The sequence below is a fragment of the Heliconius melpomene genome, chromosome 8 (assembly GCF_056956725.1).
Source record: "Heliconius melpomene rosina isolate 202511_hmr_F chromosome 8, ASM5695672v1, whole genome shotgun sequence".
Lineage (NCBI taxonomy): Eukaryota > Metazoa > Arthropoda > Insecta > Lepidoptera > Nymphalidae > Heliconius > Heliconius melpomene.
The window spans coordinates 3,624,476-3,646,316 of record NC_140396.1 but is presented as its reverse complement, the minus strand read 5'-3'; the positions used below and the strand labels follow the sequence as shown (position 1 = coordinate 3,646,316).

Here is a 21,841-nt window from a genome sequence, read left to right as displayed (position 1 = left end):
TCACAAGTAATAAATTGTTTGGAATTATTTGTATATTATAGGTAATAAAATAAACAGCAATTAATAATGTAAGTATAATTTACTTATGTATTCATATAATAATTTATGTAAAACTCCAGATATGAAATATTGCAAGGCTTCGGTGGAGGGAACCTAGTGGTAAAGCACTCCGTCCCCCATTTTCCACCGAATTCTGGAAACTTTGCCTCTTCACCAGAGCGAATGACAATATTAAATATTTTACTATCCTGAATAAAATATTTAATATTTTTATTTCTGAATTCGTCTTGAATGGGAATCAAATCTAAAATCATCGCTTTTACAGTCGCACTCTCGTGCTTCAATAATATTAGTCTCTGTAGCTGGAGTCGGTCGTTCATGTCTGAGCATCGTGGCTAGCATCAGGGTTGCATCTCGAGCAGATGATCCTCCACCGGTATCTATCAAGTGCATCTCTCATTTAGAACTTCGAAGATGACGATTCCATTACTTCCAGTAACAGACAGTCCACCTTTTTTTTAATCGCAATTTTTGCCTTAGATATTTCCAACCACAATTAGCTTCCAAGACCACAATTCATTTTCCTTCAACCAATAGGAAAAGTAATAATAGTAATAAGTTAATATTTATAATAATATAATTATAAGGACGTCTAAACATATAAATTACAATATAAGATAAGATAAGATCCCCGGGTGGTCGGTTATTAATATAGGCGGTAATGCAACTAATTGAATGTTTATCGCCGGGTTTATTTACACTAACACCATGTTGAATAACCAGTTAGGTTCCTTAATCGGACGTCACATAAATTCATTTAACTTTGTTTGTAATTTTATATTTCTTTTTCTTGTTCCACAGTTTTATTATGTGAATGAATAAAATGAAACACTATTTTTGCATTAAAATTGAGATGTGATCTCATTGCCATTATATTGTAATATTATTTGCTTGTTAATTTAAAACATGTTTTTTTTAACTTCATTCTGTATCCTGCATGTATGGTAGGCAGAGAGAACCTAGTGTTAAGGCAGAATATTCAATTAATAAATAATAATTCATTCCCCCGAATCGGAATCGAATCCGCTACGACGGCCTCAAACGCTTAGTTGAGACAGAATATGTTTAAAGAATACTCATATGTTAAAAGCTCTACATACTATCTTAACTCTATGTTCTCTCTGCCTACACCAGAAAGAAGAACCTGCATGAAGAATTACCAAAACACACCGGTACATAAGTATAACCTGTTTATATTAATTTTCATTTTAAATAATTAATAGCTTTAGAGATGGACGTGATAGTGTAATTGTCACCCAGTGACTGACATTTTAATATACTGGTTAATAACCTGGACTGTTAAACCGGATATCAGGTCCATTATTTTGATGTCAGAACAGATATTTACTATGATAAGCCTTTACTTGAGTTCAGTCTTATTTTTTCCTGCTTCACGCTGTATCCCGCATGTAGCAGGTTAGGCAGAGAGAGCCCAGTGTTAAGAAACTCCACTCTACATTTCCGCTGAATTCTGGACAATCTGGTTTATTTATTACCAATATATAAAGATAGAAAAAATATTCAGTAAAATTTTTCGCTTTTCTGTTTAATTTAATATTATTATATAATAACTTAATGATAATGTTGGCGGAGAGTAGAGAACGGAAGTGTCTTAATAGGAACCAAGTGTCTTAATAATAGGTTTCCAGGTTCCTTCTGCTTACTTCGCTAGGTATGGAATACAGCGTAGCTAAAAAAAAAAAATTACCTTAGGTTTTATATGAGATGCTGTGAATTAAAGAGATATTCGTAGGTAGATATAGTAAAAACATGTTGGAATTCATCGGTCAAACGGTCATCCACCTGGACTTGTCCAGCACTCAACAGTCCAAGGACATGTCATTTTAAACAAGCTACCAAATATCTGGTGAAGGTACAACGACCCACCATTTTTTATAATATATTTTTTATAGTATATATACGCAATTTTATTTCTAACTGTAAAACATACAGTAAGAAAAAAATATACGTATTCGAATAAGTAGTGTTTTTTCTTCTTATTTGTCCACATATGTAATTCTTTTCTTTGTTTGGAAGTGTTCCGTATATTGGTATAACAATTAGTACTTATTTAATAATATTAAGAAGCTAATAAAAAGCTAATAAAAGTTATAGAATTTAGTGTTTGTTTGGTCACAAAAACAAGTTTTTTACAACATTTATTTAATTATTACTTTTTTAGCGTTTAGTCACTCCGTTTTCCGTTTTACAGCTATACAGTTATAAATAGAAAATATATTCGATAACCTTATATAATTTTAAAATACATTTCATTCCTCATTTTAGAAAGTAAAACAATTTAATAATGTCAACTTTAAAGACGTTACGTCTGTCATAGTGCTTGCACTTTATCTTCCTTTAAAATATGCACTTTGTGAAGATACATTAGTTTGGAGTAATATAAAAATATATTTAGGTAATATGAAACATTTATTTACGTTTATATTTCCATTTCTTCGCTCTGGTGTCAACACGCAGTGGCTCCAGAATTCGGCAGAAAGTGGGGAACGCAGTGTCTAAACACTAGGTTCCCTCTGCTCACCCTGCTGTGTGCGGGATACAGTATGAAGCGGATTTTGATTTCATTTTAGGTATTTAGCAAGTTATAGTAATACATAGACATACAACCTAGAACCTAGTGTTGAGCCATTCCATTCTCCATTAAGCCACTTCTCCATTGAGATTTTTTAAGGCCTTGCCTGTTGAATGGAGGAACTCAACGCCGCGCTTCGCCTTGTTACCAGAGTGAAGAAATGAAAATATTAAATATTTCATTTCTTTGACTTGAAATCAAATCTACAACCTGTGCTTATACCCCAACGCCGGGATGGGCCTCAATAATAATTATCTAATTGATTGCAAATTTTATACAAATCCAGATTAAACTAAAACATATATAAAGTTATATATTTTATTTTTTATTTATTATTATGACTAAAGTATTATAATAGTAGTAAAAAATATTATTCAATGCGCCTACAAGTTTTCCAGATTAAATATGAAATATCTTTGCATTCTTTAATTTTTTTTCAATTTTAAAAGTCGTTAGAAAATATTATATTTTAAAATTTTAATAACAATAAACTAGCACATTCGAGTAGGAAAACCATTTTAAAGTTAATACAAACAATATGAAATGAAAATTGTCACGAGCGCGGTTATAGAAACTTATAGAAGTGTAAAAATATTGCAATATCTTGAATGAGGAAGATGTTAAATATGCATCCACTGGTAAGTTCTTCGGTATTCTCGGTTTATATTTATAATTTAATATATAAAATGGAGGTCGTAGTGGCGCAGCGGCACAAGGCTGTGACTGTAACGCGATGGTTGTGGGTTCGATCCCCACTCGAGGAAGTGAAATATTTATTTACGTTTATATTTCCATTTCTTCCCAGCTTCGCTTTCGAGAATTCGGCAAAAAGTGGGGAACGGAGTGTCTTAATAATAGGTTCCCTCTACCTACCCTGCTGTATGCGGGATACATCATGAAGCTGATTATTTTTTTTATATAATATATAAAATACTAATTAAGAATTCACAATATTCCTTTATGGTATTAATAAAAGCCTTTTACACAAAAATATTTGCTTAAAAACTAAAGTCTATATAGGCTAAAATATACATATATATGTAACTAGCGGCCCGCTCGCGGTTACACCCGCGTGAACCATGTTATTATTAATTTCTGTCTCCATGACTACGTCCTAGTGACGTCTATGCAAAATTTGAGACTCCTAGCATTTAGTAACGAATGACAAAGACAAATGTCATTAGTAACGAAGTTTCATACAAACTTTCAACCCCCAAAACAACCCCTTAGAAGTCGAATATTACAAATTCCCGTCTTAGCGAGCACCTACGTCCTATAAATAACTCATATGCAAAATTTCAGATTCTTAGCACATGTAGTTTCTGAGATTTCGTGATGAGTGAGTGACCTTTCGATTTTATATATATAGATATATGTATGTAAATATACAGAAGTACTGCTAGACCTCGTCTTGTTCATTTTAACAGAGCCCGTGTATTGGGAATGCTGTCACCTAAATATTTGATTACCCACTCCGAAAAAACTCGCGTAGTATCGATTGTACTATTGTCTCAAAGGTATTGCTATATGGACAGGGATAGATGATATATCCTCCTCCAATATTTTGATAAGCTAAGAGCTAAGAAATAACATGAGATTTTGATATTTCTTTTATTTGTCTACCCTCTATCTTTCATAAGGATTGATTTATTTATCCATACCTATATTATAAATTCGACAGTAACTCTGTCTGTCTGTCTGTCTGTCTGTCTTTTACGCAATCAGAGCCAAACCGCTAATTTAATTGTGATAAAATACTCATATAGAGATACTTGAGGGTCTCGGGATGAACATAGGATGCTTTTTTTTCTCTTATTTGTAATATTTTCGATATATACCAATATATTATAATAATTATTAATTTGACATTATATTCCGCCATGTTAATAACAACCGTCGTTGCTAAGCAACGATTTGCAAAACTTGTTGTTAGAAAACGTCACCCAAAATGAGCTTGCTTAACGCATCTCTCTATTGAAAAGTGAAAATAATTTCATAAATATATTTCATAAATATTCGTATAGTTCAAGCGGGCGTAGCCGCGTTCGGGTCCACTTCTAGATATATAACGTAATGCGTAGAGCTCATAGATTATTTAAGTCATATTTTTATAAACATTGTATAAACATATAAACCAAAAAACGAACGTACCTACAGATATTTTGCATATATTTTCATATATTTGAACATTTGTGTGGTAAAGTCTCGAAAGTTTTTTTGCCAGAACGGTTATACAATATCAAAGGATCTCAAAGATATGTCTAGACTACGATGAACAGAAAACTGATGTACCTAAACTATTCATATATATTTAAAAAAAAATATCCATAAACATTTAATTTGGTGTCGAAGTAAAGCGCGGCGTTGAGTCCTGCCACTCAACACGCAATGCCTCCAGAATTTAGGTTCCCTCTGCTTACTCTACTCTAACAAAACATATATTATGAAGCTTTATTCATTTGTCAAGTAAAGTTGCATAAAACTTAAAAATAATTATTTGTAATCGTGAGAATCGTCCATGACAATAAAACTATGGTGCAGGTTCCAGAAGTAGAAGGTCTTAGTGTATTCAGACAAGTTATTAGATATAATGATATATAATCTATAACATTATGAGAAAATGGAAAAACCTTAAACAACTTGATTGTAAAGCAATACCAGTTGAATAGTAATTACTGGTGTAACATAGTTATTTTATAACTAGTTCTAATATAGATCGTGAGTGACGATATTGGTGTGGGTTCGATTCTTTTTTGAGGAAAATTCTTTAATTTTACAGCTCTGGCCAAAGGCAGATCGCGGCGTTAAGTTATTCATACAAAACGCTAAGACCCCAATTCAGACGAAAAGGGCAGGATGGAGTTTTTTTTCAAAATAGGTTCCCTTTGCCTCCCTCTTATTTGGGAAAAAGCTCATATCTAAAAATACTTCAAGGCTATATAGATTTGAATTGTATAGAATACATGTATAAGAAGTTAGCGTAGGTGGATATTTATGATGGTTCGAGCAAATATTTAGGCATGTTTTTTTAAGTATAAAGTTTGAAAATAATAACTTTAGTTAACCTAAAAACGGTAGATTTTTTTTAATAACTTCATAATTATATATTTTTAGGTTCTTTAATATGTATGTTTATAAACTAAGAGTAATAAACGATGAGTTAACAAAACAAGACAAAAATAGACGAGCGTAAAATTTAATTTCATGTTAATATTGCTTCATTATCGGATTTACGACTATGACTATTTCAACTCATTTCAGTTTCATAATTGTATTACAGTTTCATATTGGAACTGATAAAAACAAACTGTAATAACAAAATAGTTAAAAAAACTAAAAAAGAAAAAAACTTTTATAATTATTAGTTTTCTCGTCTTACCTAAAAAGGAAATTACTTATGCTATTAAAAATATTTTATAGTTATCGGAGTTAAACGCCTCTGCAAATTCTTAGCCAAATATTCTTATATACATCGATAAAGATGGAGCTAATATAAACGTATAAGTACAAGATTTAAGTAATTTTTGATTTTTTTTTCATTTTCACTCTGTATCTCGCAACCAACAGGGTAGGCAGAGGGAATATAGTGTTAAGACACTCCGCTGAATTGTGGAAGCATTACGTGTTGAGTGAGATGCCAGAGCAAAGAATTGAAAATATAAATTAAAATAAATATTTAATTTCGTATTTGTGCCGCTATGCTACATCTGGCCTCAATGACCAAACGATTTCTGATTGTGATCAAATCACGGCGTTAAACACCGTAGCTAAAAGTTAACTTCTTAAAACGTAACTTCTTTTACCAGGTCTTACTCTCGTTCTTCGTCTTCGATTGTCATAATATTTATAGTGCATTGAAATTAATTGCAATGCTTAAATGTATGTCAATCGAATGCAGACGTCCTATTAGCGTTCGCAACATGTTTATTATTGGAACTAGTTAATCTCGCATTTTATTTTCGTTGTTCATTCAACCTGAGGAGAGATAGTAGACGTTGCCAGATTTTGTTACAGAGAAAAAAGGGGGAAGGAGGAGACTTTTCTCTGGATTTGTTAGTAAGTAGTATCAAAAAAAATAAAGTCATTAAAAAGAATTCTCAAACTCACGAAAATTTTAGGCTAAAAATCGGCACGTTCCGCCAAAAACGGACGGATGGACGATGGATAAATATATATTTGAGGTCCAATGGCGCAGTGGCCACAACTCTGGCGAATGACTATATTTATATTATTTTTACTTTCCAAAATCCTACTACATAGATATATGCGAGAGTATAACTGCTTTTTTTTCTTTGCTTGGTCGAATTCCATTAAAAATCTTGAAATTTCTTTCCTATTTACTTATAAAGTAGAAAAAAATGCAGAGACGACCTATATATATGCTAAAAGCCTATGTCTTAAATAAAACACTGATCCGATAAAGCGAGTAAAGCCCTCACATGCTATGACCAGTCAAAGGCTTTTGAATGTTTAACACTTCAAAAGAAAATGTCGTTTACGTGTCAACATATAGATAGATTAAACGCTAGCGAAGAACAGAATGTATTTTTAACTTCACACTATAGCACAGGAAACCTGGGAACCTAGTTAACCTCCCGTTCCTCTAAAATTGAGGCAGTCGTGGCGCAGGCAAAAGCGTGCGACTGTGAACGCACCGATTGTGGGTTCGATTCCCAATCGGGGATATTCAATATTTAATATTTTTGTTTCCCTTGTTCCAGTAAAAGGCAAAGCGCGGTTTTGAATTCCGTCACTTAACACGCTATGCCTCAAGAATTCATTGGATAGTGGGAAACGGAAATGTCTTAATAGGAACAAAGTGTCTTAACACTAGGTTCCCAGGTTCCCTTCATTTACCCGGCTACTTGTGGGATACAGCGTATAAAAAACTACAGACAGTTTAAAATACAATATATTTAATAGTATCCATATAGTATTTATCCTTAAAGGTGTCTATAATATAAACTGGCAGTTAACTAAATTTTTATTGGGAGAATTGTTATATCTTAATTCACACATAGCGGTTAGATAAAAGCATTCGAATTGAGCCCTTAGAACCAAATTTCTAATTAATTCATCGGTCGTTCGTAATGGTTACCATTAAATAAACATTATAGCTGCGCTATTCGTCTTTCGACATCTTTATTTTGAGAATAGGAACGAGAAACACTTTCAAAACAACCAATTGTATATAGTAACAAGATATTTAAATATATATTCTAAATTTACGATCAAAATTAAAATACTTATATTTATATATATAAAAAAACTTAATGGAATAACTATTAACATTTGAAATATATTAAATAGTAATTACTCACTTTAAAATATTTTTAACTAAATAAAATCACTGAAACTGAAACACGGTTAACTTAAAAAAAACACTAACTTAATGTACAGTAACTGTAACTTAAAAAGTTAAAAAACTTTTAACGAGTTGTAAAAAAAATTAGAGAGCGCGAAACAGACGTGCGTTTCCCACGACGCACTGGCAAGACTGAGGTCCGCTGAGCTCTGGAGGTGGAGGCTGCGAAGACAGATGCAGATGTCACAGTTGATCTTAAATTTCATCTTGAATGATCTACTGTATTATGTAATTAAATTATGCTATTAATGTCTATAGATTAGATATCTGACGCCATCCTGCATATTTGTGACGTGCAGCAAGCACTTGATATTTATGTATAACTAACTTTATATTCCTATTAGTGGACCCGAACGCGGCTACGCCGGCTTGAACTATATGGATATTTATTAAATATATTTATCAAATTATTTTCAATTTTCAATAGAGAATCAATTTTCGTTAAGCAAGCTCATTTTAGGTGACGTTTTCTAATAACAAACTTTGGAAATCGTTGCTAAGCAACGGCGGTTGTTATAAACATGGCGGAATAAATTGCATGTCAAATTAATAAGTATTTTAATATATTGATATATATCGAAAATATTACAAATATGACAAAAAAAAAGTAAGTATCCTATGTTCATCCCGAGACCCTCAATGCCTATATGAGTATTTTATCACAATTGAATTAGCGGTTTGGCCCTGATTGCGTAAAAGACAGACAGACAGACAGACAGACATATATAAGTATGGATATTTTCATTTCTTCGCTCTAGTATCGAGCCAAGCGCGGCGTTAAGTTCCACCACTCGCAATACCTCCAGGATGAAGCGGAAAATCCGGAACGGAGTGTCTAAAAATAATTAATTCTAAATAACCACAATATTTTTTCTATTATTATTGTTAATATATATCTGAGATACGATGTGTAATCGAAAATTGATGGGTGCGAATAATAGCGATGTACGAATAAGTCCGGCTTGCGGTGCCTAAGATAAATGAGTTCTCGGTATCTCATGATTCATATATACTCGTAGATATCTAAGGACCAATTTGAATGGAAAAACCTAGCGGGCTTGAAGATTTTTTATATTATTATTATTATTTATTTTTTATATTAAATTTTGGTTCAGGTACTAATTACTAGTGTAGTTTAGGAAATATTTGCTTCAGTTCAAGCATTCATAAGAAAATATCTCAGATACAAACGTAAAACGGAGAAATAAAGATATTCTATGCTTATCTACATGATATTTGTTATTTTCTTATAATTTCATGCACGCTCTGGTAACGAGACAAAAGAGCGAGGAAAATGGGCAAATTGGGAAACAATAAAAATGGGAAAAAAATTGGAAACAGAAGTGTCTTAATGGGAACGGATTGCCTTAACACAAGTTTCCCAGGTTTACTCTGCCTGTCCTGCAATGGCGGGATATAGAGTGAAGCTAAAAAATACTTTCCCACGCAGAAATCAAACCTATAATCATCATTAATACAACCAAGCACTGTTGAACAGAACCCCAATATATATAACATATATAATAACGACATAGTATACATTTTAATTATTTTAACTAATATATAAGTTTAATAAGAAATTCTACACACGCTTAAAAAGTTTATAAAATTGGTATTTTCCCAGTCTAAAGCAATCCAATAGGGTAGTTATAGTAAACATTGGAACTAATTAAAACAAGAAATACCTATTCTGAATTTTACATGAAGCTTCTATAAACATTGTCTGCTTTTGATCATAATTTAAATTGAAAATTGGCACAAAATTAAAACAGTAGTAAGAGCTCAAAGCGTATATTAGGTATTCTAATATTTTAATAACAATTTGAGGCTTCGCACAAAGTAAATAACTTACGAAATTATGAGCCATATTTTTGTACAGTAGATTAAATACTAAGTTATTTGAAGGTATGTAAACGCTATTGGTTGTAGGTTCGATCCCCATTCGAGGAAATCAAATATTTACATAAATTTATAATTCCATTTCTTCGCTCTGGTGTCGAGGCACAGCGCAGAGTTGAATTCCGCCACTGAACACGCAATGTTTTTAGAATTCCGCAGAAAATGAGAAACTGAGTGTAACACTAGCTGCTGTGTACGAGTTCAGATATCTATTATATAGAAAATTAATTTAATTTAAAATAAACTAGAAACTATTACTAATATACTAAAATGTTAGAACATGAAAATTTACTAATTCGTTCCAAAATGGGGTATGTTTATTACATTAGGTCGCCAGCATCGCGCACTTCACTAAAGTAGACACTCGTACGTGCAAGTGTTCGAGCTATTTACATATTTGTGCAATTAATTTAAGCGGTTACTACATATTACTATAATTGTTTAACATTTATAATAGTATTTATATAAGATAATTCTATTTTAGGGAAGTGCGCTATAATTCTAAGAGTAGAGCGGAGAAAATTGTGACTTGAATGTGCTTCATATTGATTCTAAATTGGATTATTTTTGAGGGTACTTTAATGATTTTTAAGTTTCGGTACGAATTATGGATAGGAACTGTGGAATGGCCTACCCGCGGCAGTGTTTCCAGGTTGGTACGATATGGCTACCTTCAAAAAGCGCGTCTATATCCACCAATAGCTCCTCTGATGTTGCAGGGGGTCGTGGGCGGTGGTGATCACCATCAGGTGACCCGAACGCTCGTTTGCCTTGTCCTTTTTCCATAAAAAAATCCTCTTAAACTTAAATTGATAAAGAGTAGAATTAGGATAATGAAGGCCTGCGTTCATACGTACCCCAGGAGCCCCTTTTTTGCTTTGCAAGCCCTTAGAATTGACCTCAAACTCTTCGCCTAGCTGATACCAGCTGATACTGGCACATATTTGGCAAGGAACTTATTATCTCATATTATAAATGAAATAGTTTAATCTATACTAATATAATAAAGCGGAAGAGTTTGTTTGTTTGTTTGTTTGTTTGTTTGTTTGTTTGTTTGTTTGAACGCTAAAATCTCTGGATCTACTGGTCCGATTTTCATTGTTTTTGTTTTGTATGAAAGCTGCATTCTTCAGAAGTGCTATAGGCTATATAACATTACATTACACATATATACTAATATATTTTAAAGTACATTCTAATTTGACATGCAATTTATTCTGTCATGTTAATAACAACCGTCGTTGCTACGCGACCGCTACCGCGACGTTTTGATATTCATCCTTATGAAAATAAATATAATAGTCACTTTTAGCATTTTATCTAGATTGTAATTATAGTTTACTGTATAACATACTAATAAATAATTAAGGAGATGTCACTGATTCCAAATGACCTAGCCACCTAGCGGGCGGCATAGTATGACCGACGCGAACGGGCAGATGACGTTGACGGTTTTATAAATTTTCATACATTTTCGAACTTTATTTGTTGTTTATAATTAATTTAAAATACACTTTGATTCTCTTCTTATTTTATTTGATATAGCCCGCTAAAATTATCCTACTTAATAGAGAGAAATGTTTAGTTATTTCGTAGAGTCGATATCTATGTACGCACGCACGGAAAACTTTAGGTACTTTTTCTAATATTAAGAATACCTATCCTTTAGTTACTTTTAATCCTTTTGTTAGTGTTAGTTTGTTCATTTCAATAACTCAGATAATCTTTTCTAATTATGTGTATCTACTTTTTATTCTTTTTGATTATTTGAGCTTATATTTTCTTACTAATTCTATTGAGAATTGAAAATAATTTCATGAATATATTTAATAAATATTCTTATAGTTGAAGCAGGCGTAGCCGCGTCCGGGTCCACTAGTCACTAATATATATATTGCCATCATCATAATTAAATCATTTGAAAAACTGTTAAATTTTCTAACAAACACCTACATTCGTTAACTTATTGTGTGGGAAATGGCCGTCATACGGTAATGGTGCCTAATGCACGCTAAATACTGATTTTAGCAGAAATCGAACTGCGCCCACGCATGCTTCTCCTTTTTTTTGTTATTGTACATACAAAACAAATTATATTTTTTTATGTAATAATTGTATTTTTTAATAATTATACTTTTGCAGTTGACCACCAAGAAAAATCAATCTTTTATAAGAGCAAAATATTTTAGAATTTAATAATTTAGAATAGGTAAAAAAACCTTGTCATAGCAGTTTGTTTATATTTATTTATTATTTATTTTAGAATTAAGAAATATTTTTTTTATTGGCTTCACAGGTAACCTAGTGTCAAGACTCCTTTCCCCACTTTCCGACCTATTCTGGAGGCGTAGCGTGTTGAGTGGCAGAACCCAAGGCCGCGCATTGCCTCCGCACCGAAAATATTAAATATTACATTTCCTTGACTTTGAATCGAACCCATAACCTGTCCCCTACGACTGGCTGGATTTAAATATTGCTAAATTATAAATTTCATGGTCAGAGAAGGAATAACAATCTCAGATAAACTATTAAAATTATAATTTAGCATTTTAATAGTTTATTTTCCGTTATCTAAAGTGCGAGCCATATAAAAAAAATCATATTTCAATTGATAGTAAAAATGGCAATTAGCGTTGCCAAAAGCATAAAAGTTAGAGTGCCTTCCTGTATTTTAGTGTTCCTATATTCGAGTGGTATTCGTATTTTAGAGTAAAAAATTGTGACAGATAAATTAGGAAGCATTTGACTGCATTTAGTTATTATAAAAAATAAAAAGAGTGACTAATCTCTTTGTAAGTAACAAAATATTTCATAAATGAAATTAATTTTCTATATACGAGTATTTAGCTTCACTATGTATAACCACGTATAACAGGATAGGAACCTAATTGTTAGAGCTTAGAACATTCTGATTATAAATTTTCACACATTTTTTTTCTTGTTACTAGAGATATATAATGAAAATAATACATATCCAAATAGGAATCGAATCTACAACCCGATATCAACGCCGATACAAGAGCGAAGAAATTTAAATATGTCATTTTTTAAATGTCATTCCCCTAGTGGTAATTGAACCGATAACTATCGTATTTACAACCACACCGCTGTTACTGCGCCATAGCGGTATATCATAAAATCTCTGTTTAGTTAATTAAAGGACAGTATAACGTAAAGCTTTTCTCTTTTATTATTTACGAGAAGAGAGTGCGGACAAATCGATTCGAAACCTTATCGAGGTTTATTCCCTGTAGAGAGAATTTCAACAACGTACCGTAGACAGTTTATATAATTACATTAAAATTACTCTGGGGGAGTCGTTTAAAAGTGTTTCAAGGTAATTCTATTATAATTTTATTTGTTTTTTATACTGAAAAAAAGGAGCTTTTTGAGTGTTTATTTTTGAATTTTTTTGTTTGAAAGCAGAAAAAAATAATTGTGATTAAGATTTTAATACTTTCTAATGGTTTTAATAGCAAAAATATTAAAGTTTGCTAATAGTATTTTATGGTATTTGCATCGAATTGTATTTTAATTTTTTTTTTTAGTTTTACGTTGTATCTCGCACATAGCAGGGTAAATACACAAACGTGCCTGGCTGTGGGTTGGATCCCCACTCGAGGAAATAAAAAAATTAACAATTTCATTCTTTCGCTCTGGTGTCCAGGGAAAGCGCGACGTTAAGTTCCACCACTCAACGCGTAATACCTCCTCGGCGGAAAATGGGTAACGGAGTGTCTTAACACTAGGTTTCCTCTGCCTACCAACGCAACGTGAAGCTGATTTAATATTATAATCTAATAATAAGAATTACTTTGTAACTTCTTACTATGTCACTGTTCAAATAAACATAAGTTAAGATTAAAAATAATATAATAGAATTGTTCAGTAGCATTTTACATACATACTCGTATGTGTGTAAATAAACCAATATTTATTTAGGGTCGATAAGTTAAGCTTTCTTTTAAATTTTCAAGGGCTACTAAAACGTTGGTATTTTTTTTTCTTTATGTTTCTTTATTTTCTATAGGATATTTATTAGGCAAGTGAACGAAGAGCTTTTGTCAGCTCCACGATCTATTTTAGATTGGAAGACATCCCGTGTGATGAAGAAGGAGAAGGAAGACACTTTACTAGATTTCGAGAAGTTAGATTTGGGCAAATGACTCGTAACAACAGTCGAGTGGTTGTCCACCCACAACCAATTCTTGTAGTAAGAGATAATTTTGATATTTCTTTTTAGCTAACTCCACGATCGCTACAAAGATAGAGAAACCTGGGTATCTGGGAACCTAGAGCTAAGATCGATTCTTCACTTTCCACCCAATTCTTGACATTATCTGTTAAATGGTGGAATTTAACGCTAGGCTTTGCCTTGTTACCAGAGCGAGGAAATGAAAATGTTATACCCATACCCTCGAGTGGGAATCGAACCTATAATCGTCGCGTACAAGTCGCACACTGCGAGCCATTAGGCTCGAACGGACTTTTTATACTTAAAATGCATATATACAATTAAAGTTAGTAATAAGGCCATAATTAAAGTTGTATATTGACGCAAAGGAAGTTGTATATGTTATTATTATAATATGTAATACTGCCGCTGTATTCTGTGACATAGTTTATTTGAGTTTCGTAAGAGTTTGCAACCACTATACTTCTGCGAGAGTTCATTTTAACTTAATGTTAAATTTAGGATTTTTTCAGCTGCACGCTGTATCCCGCATATAGCAGGATAGGCAGAGGGAACCTAGTCTTGAGACACTCATTTTTTTTCAAGCCACCAAGGCAAAAAACCCGGCGTTGAGCGCTACTCAAAAAGCAACGCTTTGAAAAATTTGGCGGAAAGTGGAGAACGCAGTATATTAACATTAGGTTTCACTCTGCCTACCTTGCTATGTGAGCGATACAGCGCGAAGCAAAAAAAAACGGAATATCTTGACACTATATTCTCTCTGCCTACCACGCTATGAATAAAATGTGAATCTGAAAAATAATTACAAAGATATAGCATAGCATAGCATAGTATACGCGGTGGATAGATGAAACTTTTCGATTAATAATATAGAAGGATGGTATCTCATCTTACTCGTAGTGTAGCAGGTTCTTCCTGCAAATTGTTTGTTTGCTGTCATTTGCCGACGAGAAAATTATAGTTATTTACAAGTAATCTTCGGTCGTAAAATTGTAATAACAAATAAAGATGTTCTAGTCCATTAGAGATACGGAGAACTCATATATGGCCTGTCTTATAAGTTATTATAAAGAAAAGAAGATCGAAAATATATCATAAATACACCATAAATATAGGAATTTTATTAAAATTTGATTTAAATAAAAAAACTATACATATCCTCCGACTCAGGTGACCTGGGAACCTAATGTTAAGATACTCCATTCTCTAATTTCCGCCAATGGTCATCAAAAAGAGGACATGAAACCCTAAATATTTCATTTCCTCGAGAGGGAATTGAACCTGTTACACTTACAATCACACGCACATTAACAAGAATAGAAAAAAAATTGTAATCACCTTGTGAATTTTCCAGAAATGTTTACAGAAAACTTCATGGGGCACCACAACAAATAGAATTCCTGAGAGTCGGTCAAGCGCCGCAAATGTCACAATGACCCTTGAAAACTGAACATCTCTCACGGATTTTGTCTTAGCCATTGAATGGTTCTTGATTGGACCGCTATGTTGGTATTTAGATATTAATCGTTGTCTTGTGACGTCAAAAAGTGGTATTACCACTCTGCCCCAATTTTATTATAAAAATCCTACAATTTTTCAATATTAAAATAAGTGAGATATTTTATTTTATAGTTTTGTTCATTAGATTTTGGGTGGTAGAAAGGCTGGCCACATTTATTTACCATAGATTAAAATAGGATATATATGTGTATATAAATTTAGCTTCCTTTGTACTGAGTTCGAACCTGTCAATATAATTTATAAGAAAGACTGAAATACTTAACAAGAGGCCTAAGCAGTTATAAGGATAAATCTTTTGATAAATATTTAATGAAAACAATATTATTAAATATTTAAAATGAACTGACTGCGTCTAGGCTGTCCTTGCCAAATATAGCATTTTTTTTTTCAGCTCCACGTTGTGTTCCGCATATAGCATAAAAATTATTGCATTCTTCGAACCAAAATTCTACAAAATCGCTTATATAGCGCCGCTATCACGTCCTGTCAATAGAATATAGTAATATACATTTCTTTTTCATTTCTTTAAGTTACTATTTTTTTTTGTGTTCATATATCGTTTTTTTTTTTATGGAAAGGCAAACGAGCGTTCAGGTAAGTGATAGCCGTCGCCCACGATCACGTATAACACCAGAGGAGCTACAGGTGCGTTGCCAGCCGCCAAGGTGGAAATAGAAGCTTTTTGAAGGTACCCAGGTTATATCGACCTGGAAATACTGCCGCGGGTAGGCCATTCCACAGTTCCGTGGCGCGTGGAAGGAAGTTCCTACGAAAAAGCACAGTAAATGGAGTAGCATTGTATTTTGATAGTTGGAAGAACCCTAGAATTTTTTTACTATTTAAATAATAACATTCTCTTACAACAATTCATTATGTAACTAAACGAATATTTAAATGTTTATCCTTACAACTTAAAGTACGTACTTACAGAAAACTATTAAAATTACACATTGTAGTATATATTATAATAGCAGTCTAAAAGTTGAGCTTTGAAAATAGCATTTATTTGCGAAGTATGGCCGTAAAATAGGTGATGGACGGATTGTTCCCGTGCCGTAACCCCGCGTTGCGTGCGAGGGCGTGTTTATGGACAACAAATCATTTTACAACGTTCGTCAATTTCCTGTGCAAGCTATGCTATACAAAGCTATTTTTATTCTAGAAATATTTTTATCCTGTTTCAAAAGTTGGGTGGCGAAGCTTAAAGCTGCGTTACGAGAGAGAATCCCGCTGTAGAGATAAAGGTATGCACATATTTACAAATAAGAATTTTCACTTTATATCAATACTTCTTTCTATGTCCATGACATAGTTTAGAAGTCTCTTAGTTGTAAAATATTAAATATTAGCAGACTCAGGCGGCTTCGCCCGCTTGAATAATACTAATATTTATTAAATAAATAAATTAACGGGTAAATCGGTGCCAATTTAAGGATATTTTTCATACAAATTGGGCTCTTTTTAATTCAAAATCCACATTGCTATTACATATGTTATAATCAACCACTAAAAATGTATGAGACATCTCCTTAGGGGCTAAGATAGGTTAAAGTATAATGTGAGAGTCTGATCGCAAGAAACTAAATGGAATTGGGCTCGAGTGTAAGTTAAAACCTGTGTATCTATACATATGTACGTATTCTTGGTTATAATAGAAATAAGAAATAGAATTTTAATAGAACAAAAACAAGAATTAATAGAGAAGCCATGGAAGCCGCAGGGGCATAAAGTGTGACTGTAGATGCGAAAGGTAGTGGGTTCGATTCGCATTCGAGGAAATGAAATATTTAATGTTTTAATTTCTTCCTCCTGGTGGGACGTAGAGCGGCGTTAAGTTCCTACACGCAATACGTAATACTTCCAAATTTTTGCGGAAAATGTCGAACGGAGTATCTTAACATTAGGTTCCCTCTAGGCTAAAAAAATAGTTAGTTTTTATAAGAGAAACAGATGTACTTGAATATAAATATTTCTAAAGCATTCAATAGTAGTGTTAACATATTTTCAGGGATCATTCCAACAAGTCAATTTATATACGCATTGAAATTCCGCATAAATATTGGAATACGATCTCTTAAAGTCACTCCAAAACATTTCTGAATTTTCTTCAAATCCTGCCAGGATTTATAGGTCCTCTTAATATTTTTTGTTATTTGTTTTAATATTTTGGATCTGAAATTTTGATTTTGAGTTATCAAACAATCTTCTAGATTCTAAACTTTATTCTTCTTTTTTTATACTGTAGTTTAATAGAAGAAGGCATAATGTTGTAACTCTGTCTAATATAATATTCTTGCAGATACAACTTTAGATAATAGTGTTAGAAGCAATTCCCTTATGAATAAAAAGAACCATAAAAAAGTAATTAATTATAATATTTTTAAAATCTATTGGGAACGTATTAACTAAATGTATAGAGCGAAGCAAAAAAGATTTTTTTTACAAATATCATCAAAATCGGTTCAGTAATGCTACAATTACCACTACTACTATATCAAAGAGATCCCGTTTAATAAATATCTAATACTTATTTGTTTAAAAATTCGGATGTACCGGTATCAGTGCTTTTCATCAGAAAGTGTGCCAGATTTGGGTTTCTGCTTACACGAACGAAGAAAGTATTCTATTACGAAACAAGCCCATTTCCAAAGCTGTATGTACCCTTTGACGGATATATTTCATGCTGACGCTACTTTCAATACTAGAACAATATAAATAAAGTTTTTTATAACTGTACAAATAATCTGTTTTTGGTAATGTGAGTCTATTTTAATTTTAAAGATAAAAATAAATCAGCTTCACGCTGTATCCCGCACACAGCGGGATAGGCAGAGGAAACCTAGTGTTAAGACACTTCGTTCCCCAATTTTTGCGGAGTTTTGGAGACATTGCATGTTGAGTGGCGGAACTAAACGCCACGCTTTGTCTCGACACCAGAACGTAGAAATGGAAATATAAATTTAAATAAATATTTCACTTCCTCGAGTGGGGATCGAACTCACAACCGTCGCGTTACAGTGACGGCCTCAAATAATCTATTTTTGATAATAAGGAAGTGTGTGAAATTTTATCATTTGCATACATTATACTCGTATATATAAAAAAATAGGATTTTTATATATAATAGGATGCGTTAAAATAATAAAGACTTACTAATATAAAATTTAAAATATTTTGGTGAGAATTTATTAAATAAATAATAAATAATAATCGTACTAATAATAAAGAAAAATTTTACAGCATAATATTTAAAACAAATATAGTATACAGGAAAACTATTTTCTTCCGCCTAGAAACTTTTCAAGCAACTTTAATAAGAATTGTATAGTACTTGCCAATTTATATGTTATTTATATACAATTTTGTAACTCTTTTGTTATTACAAGTAGTATTAAAATTAACATTATTTATTTTTAACTTTTATCTAATTTTTTTTCTTATTGTTTACCTGATAAACATAGTTTATGGGTAGTGACAAATCACTGCGTTATCTTGCTCCAATTTAATTGGCACCAACTTCTTCATCACCACCAGCTTCTAAAGTTTCATTATTGGATATGTAGATGTCAAATATATAACATCTATCAAATATTTATTTTCATATAGAAACCCGCAAATTCAAGTTTGATAACTTTGTTTACCGCGTAATCAAAATGTATGGAGCATTCTCCGAATTTCTACAATTGAATGAAAATTGGCAAGAGTAAGAGCTTGCAGTCCTGGAAAAGTCCAAGTCCAACTTTTGAACTTCCCGTTGTCCTACAATCCTGAAATTGATATCTATAAGGTGAATCTTGATTGGATTTTTTTCTATATAATTTACGACACGCACTTGACTGGATTTTTTTCTATATAATTTATGACTCGCACTTGACTGGATTTTTTTCTATATAATTTACGTATAAATTAAAAACTGAACATTTAACTTTTTTCCATAAAAAGTCTTAATTTATCATTTCTTAGCTGGAAACTCGAGTGTGTTTAACAAACAGCCACTGGTAACTTACTTTCATATTACAATATTCTCGTTATCCCATCAAAAGTCGCTCGGGGCCTTTTAACTTGTTGGTACAAAGATGTTAGAGATATTGTTAACAAGGATTACTTCGAGGTCAGGTCGTAACGGCTATCCTCATTCAAATCCCTTCCGGGTTAGTTGCATTAACGAATAATAGATAGATAGATATATATGGATATATTTTTTTAAAGAAAATATTTTAATATATTTCGCTTTAACACTAATATGTTTTAAGTGACGTTAGTGTTAAAGTTTAAAACACTTCGCTTCCCACTTTCCGCCCAATTTGGGCGAGAACCAAACCAATTCAATACCAAACCATTAGGCACTCGGTTCTATTCTCATGTTCCCCACATTGCAGACAGAGAGTATCTGGGAACCTAATGTGTAATGAGAATTACTTCGTTTAATACACTTTCACTACCCACTTTTCACCGAATTCTGGAGGCATTGGGAGTTGAGCGGAACCCAACCCCGCGCTTCAACAGCAGAGTGAAAAAAATTAAAATATTAAATATTTATTTACATTTATATTTTCATGTCTTCGCTCTGGTGTCGATGAAAAGAGCGGTTGAGTTCAGCCACTCAACACGCAAAAGCCTCCAGGTTTCTGCGGAAAGTGGGGAACGGAGTATCTTAATACTAGGTCCCCTCTACCTACCCTGCTATGTGCGGGATAGAGCGTGAAGCTGATTTTGATTAAATACTGTCCTCATAGTTTATAAATAAAATAGTTTCAAAATAATGAAAATAAACTTTTAAACCGTATCACTGTAAAATAAGAAGACATTGTTACTTAACTGAACTGGAGCAGAGTAGTATGAGTGCTAAGTGGATTGTAAAAGTTTAAAATAATACGCTCATAGAGATAATTAACAGTCTGTGTACGAGATTTTCAAAGAATTTATACTGAAAGTATAATATAATAGAAAAAGAATTTTATAAGATGAATTAACTTTATTTTCTTTTTTTTTTGTTGGTCAAATTAATAATTATAATATCCATAAATAAAGCTTTTAACTGATTTTGCAGGTTAGGCAGGGGGATTCTAGTGTTAGGACACTCCGTCCCACGCTGTCTCGTGTTCAATTTACGAGATTTTGCGAGTTAAGAAGCGAAACTCAACGCCGCTCTTTTTCTTCGTACCAGCACAAGGAAATGGAAATAATTCTTTCTCGCAAGCGAAATCGAATCGAACTCACAGCTGTTCTATAACAGTCAGATATAGTACTGCGCCACTGCGGTCTTGATGGAAACAAATGAATTGGTTTTTCTTAGTACAAGTCGAACTCGAACAAGTTTTTATTTTACGAATGTAGAGTGGACACCGAGAACGGCCTAGTTATAACAAAGCTAAAATTCAAATTAATGCCGCTAATTAAGTCTTTTTTGTTTTCTTTTAAAAATAATATTAATATTCATAAGCCTTAATATCTAAATTACGAAATACTTTACTGTCTTGTTTGTAAATTAAGTCTTATTTTTCATTTTTTCTTTTGGCAATTCTTTTGAAGTCGAATATTTATTTTCATATTTATAATATCCTTTTTTGCAGCTTCATGTTGTCTTGCATATAGCATGGTAGGCAGATACTAATGTCAAGATATTCATTCCCCCTTCCACGTTCCTCCATCTTGAGATATTAATTGTTGAGTACTGGAACTCTCCGCTTTTTATCTTTGAAGAATCGATCATCGAAAATAATTCATACTTTTAAGTAGAGTCGCCTTTACAGTTAGATACTGTCCCACTTCGCTACGATAAAATTTTCATAAAGTAGAAAGAAAAGTTACAAAAATAGGGTTAAATTTATTATTTATTCTATGTTAATTTTATAAAAGAAAACGATAGATATTGTACAATAAAAAAGCAGGTGGAATTGAATTAATACTAGTAATGAAAATTGTATAATCAAGAGAATTTATTAATAACTTGCCTAGTTTGTTTTGTATTAAAGCAATAATAATAATTAGAGGCCTCCCATATTGTCATCAAAACTTATCTTCATTTTTTTAGGTCAATATTTTTTTATTTTAAATTTAAGTGGAGAAAAATATGTTATAGTAAGTCGTCTCTAAAAAATTAAAATAATTTATTATTATACAAATATTTCTAATAGTAGAATTCCAACCCAAAGTTATTAGAATGTAACCATATGGGTATAACTATAACTTAGTTTTCTTTATTATT

At 32.2% G+C, this 21,841-nt stretch overlaps 1 protein-coding gene across 3 annotated transcripts in view; it reads right to left on the bottom strand.

Annotated features, from left to right (window-relative positions):
• The window catches only part of LOC146536702 (B-cell receptor CD22-like), a 107,318-nt gene that overhangs the window by 19,948 nt on the left and 65,529 nt on the right, over window positions 1-21,841 (bottom strand). The window contains exon 1 of one of the 3 annotated variants that reach the window (XM_085189358.1): window positions 7,975-8,139. The exons of the other annotated variants lie outside the window; for them this stretch is intronic. The gene's annotated coding sequence lies outside the window, so the exon portion shown is untranslated. Of the gene's footprint in view, window positions 1-7,974; window positions 8,140-21,841 lie in introns of those variants that run through there. 3 annotated transcript variants of the gene reach the window in all.